Source organism: Chrysochloris asiatica, unplaced genomic scaffold (assembly GCF_000296735.1).
Source record: "Chrysochloris asiatica unplaced genomic scaffold, ChrAsi1.0 scaffold00069, whole genome shotgun sequence".
NCBI lineage: Eukaryota > Metazoa > Chordata > Mammalia > Afrosoricida > Chrysochloridae > Chrysochloris > Chrysochloris asiatica.
The window spans coordinates 10,402,582-10,406,306 of NW_006408587.1; the positions used below are offsets into that span (position 1 = coordinate 10,402,582).

The 3,725-nt window shown below is 38.7% G+C and overlaps 1 pseudogene; it reads right to left on the bottom strand.

Moving 5' to 3' along the window:
* Positions 1-1,346: 1,346 nt before the first annotated feature.
* On the bottom strand, positions 1,347-2,277 carry LOC102812406 (annotated as a pseudogene).
* Positions 2,278-3,725: the final 1,448 nt, after the last annotated feature.

The window sequence follows — 3,725 nt, forward strand, 5'->3', positions numbered from 1 at the left end:
GCACTGGGGTCAATGTATCAACAATTGTGAGTATGCCATAGGACCATGCAGTGTTTTGTTCTGTTGTACATAGGAATGCTATGAGTCAGCACCAACTTGATGGCACCTATCAACAACAAGGTAGCTTGAGTATAAAATGTCAATTTAAGTCATATAAATCAAAAGACAATATTGACTTTGGTTTTAGCTGTAACTGTTTTCAGAAGTCAAAATATACCGTTCGTTATTAAACATGCTGTATTTCAACTCTGCTCTCCTTCTAAAGGAATTGTTGTTGTTAAGTATTGTTGAGTCGGTTCTGACTTAGTGTTGTTATTGTTAAGTGGGGGTTTCCGAGGAGTGGCTGGTGAGTCTGAACCATGGACCTTGCAGTATACAACCTTGCAGTTTACAACAAGGTATGTACTACAAAAAATAATTAATATTCACTTCAAAAATACTGAGAAAGAAAAAAGGAAGATGGCATTGTTATCTAAGAATGCTTTTACAGAAACACCACAAACAGATGACTTTAACAAACAGAATTTTTTCTTTCACAGTTTAGGAGGACAGAAGTCTGAATTCAGAGAGCCGGCTCTTTGGCAAGGTCCATGTCTCCCTTCAGCATCTGTATCAGACTACAAAGCCATAATTCCTTGGAGATCTCCATGTGTCTTGCCATCAGTCTTTTTTGGATCTAGGAGCTTCACAGTTCAGGTACCTCAGGTTCAAAGGATGTACTCTACTCCTAGTTCTTCTTTCTTGGCAATCATAGGTCTCTCTGACTTTGTTTACTTTAAAAATATTTTTATGTTTCAAAAGAGATTGACTCAAGATACACCTAATCCTGTAGATTGCATCATGGAAGTGAGGATTTACAAATCATAGGATAATTGCATCAGCTCAGCTTGGATCACATTATGGGAGTGATTACATCATGTTAGACCTCATCATGGAGGTGATTGCTAAACCTTCCAAAGTGCTGTGAATCCTGGCTCAGACAATTTGACACAGACGTTAACTCTCACAGAAGAGAAGTGGAGGCAAAAAGAAAAGAGAGAAAGAGAAAAGAAAGACAGCAGAGAGAGAGAAAAGAGAAGGGAAATGAAGGGTCGAGGAAGAATAATTTCAGTGAATAGCATCATGACATTTATGTGACTAACTGAATTACTTACTTACAAGTGAAAACCCAGAAGATAGGGCATTATTCAGAAAGGTTGTGTGGTTGTTCCATGTTGAAGAAAATGGAATCCACCATTTGGCTTTACAATTATGCAAGCTCCCTTGACGCTGGGTTCAATGACTTCTGTGAATGCAAAAGACCTGATCTTGTCCTTCACTGAGGATATCACAAGCCTCAAGGTCTTTCATATTTTCCATAGATGTAGGTATCTGCTCAAGATTTTCTTCACAGCCTCTTTTACTTCCTTATTCCTCAGGCTATAAATGATTGGGTTCAACAATGGGGTCACCACTCCCTAAGTCAGCCCAATGATTTAATCAGATGTATTTGTGTCATTTGCCTTGGGCTTCATGTACATATAAAGAGTTGAACCATAGAATAAGATGACCACAGTTAAAGGAGCCGAACAAGTTAAAAAGGCTTTCTTTCTTCCCTCAGCAGAATTAATTCTCAGTATGGAAGACAGAATAAAAACATAAGAGATAAAAATTAGCAGAAATCATCAATAAAAAATTATTTGCTACTGTCATGATAAGCACATTGATGGTGATATCTGAGCAGACAAGTTTCAGAAGAGCCAGGATCTCACAGGTAAGATGATCAATGATGTTATTCCCTTAGAAAGGCAACATCATTGTTAGGACTGTCTGCCCTAGGGAGGTCAGACAGCCCATGACCCAGGACCATGTGCACATATACTACCTTGTTCATGATGATGGGGTACCTTAGTGGGTTTCAAATGGCCACATACCTGTCATAGGCCATCATCGCCAGGAGGACACATTCAGTGGAGCCCAAACCAAGGGAGACAATCATCTGAAGGGCACAACCAATGAAGGAGATGGATTTCTCTCAGATAGAAACATGACTAGCATTGGAGGAATGGATGATGTTGTATAGCAGATGTCTAAGAATGAAAGGTTTCCAAGGAAGAAGTACATAGGGATATGGAGTCGGGAATCTAGGATGCTGATGATAATGAGGAAGCTGTTTCCCAGAAGGATTAGGACTATCAGGTATGTGATGAGGCAGAGCACAAAGAGAGAAAACTGGAGCTCTGGGTACTGGGAAAGTCCCACCAGGAAGAATTCGGTCACAGCTGAGTAATTTCCCATCTTCATGTATCTATGTCACCTGCAGAATTTAGATAAAGTCATGGCTAAGGGAATACAGAAACGGCTACAAGGTAATACAGAAACGGCTACAATCATACATTGACAGAGAACTTCCAGAGGTTCAAGCTGGATTCAGAAGAGGCTGTGGAACGAGAGATATCATTGCTGATGTCCGATGGATCTTGGCTGAAAGCAGAGAATATCAGAAGGATGTTTACCTCTGCTTTATTGACTACGCAAAGGCTTTCGATTGTGTGGATCATGACAAGCTATGGACAACATTAAGAAGTATGAGTATTCCAGAACACAAGGGAAATTTACATTTATAATGTAGATCTTCAAACCAGATTCACTCCACTTGTTTTGTTTGACTCTTAGAACAATCCTGAGAATTGTGGAGGGTAGGCATTTTACACTAATTTTATTGATGATGAAACCCAGGCACTGAGAGATTCAATACTACCTAGAACCATTGTAACCGTAAAGACAAGATTACTAATACTACAAGAATTTTGCTAGGAAGTGCCAAACAGTATTTAGGGAAAACTACTTTCAAATATAGAGATATAAGAATATATTTACTAATGATTATTTATTAATGGAGTTCTGGTGCAGTGCTGCAGGATAATTCACTGAACCACAAGGTCAGTGTTGAATACAAGGTTGGTGATTCAAACTCACCAGCCACTCATCGGAAATCCTATACAGGGTTGCTAAGAATCAGAACTGACTTGAATGCATTTAACAAAAACAACAACGAGTTTGAAACTAAAGCTGTTTCCTAATGAAGCTGGCTCTATTTTAAAACATAAGAGAACACGTGGTGGTGTGCCGTGGTGTCAGTCTGATGACATAAAGTTTCTGAGGCTGTAAATCTTTACGGGAGCAGAAAGCCTCATCTTTTCCCCATGGAATGGTGGGTAGTTTCAAACTGCTGAGCTTGAAGTTAGCAGCCCGACTTGGAACCACTATGCTGCCATAACTCATTATAAGAGAACTCACACCATATAATCTAACCTGAGTATGTCTTTGGTAAATTGTTTAATTTTTCTGAATCTTAGCTAGCTTATAGTAAAAAATCAACAAAAGCAATAATTATTTGTCACGTCATAATAATTACATACTTGTATATACAGATATTTTATAAATTTATTATAATATTTAGGTGTACCTAATTTTCCCAGAAGTTAAAAAAGGAGTTTAAAGCTTGAGGCCACAATTGAAGGTAGGGGACATTTTTTTTTTCCCCTAGTTGGGGGCTTCTAAGTGACCCTTTAAAAATAATCTGTTGAGAGTCTGAAGATCATTGGAGAATTGTTCCCAGAAGTTTTCGGGGACTAAGGAACTTGATATCTACCATGCATAACTTTTCCCCAGTGGCTAGGATGTTCCTTTCTCCAGTATTTTTGTTGTTCAGTGCCATTGAGTTGGTTCTTACTCATAGCATC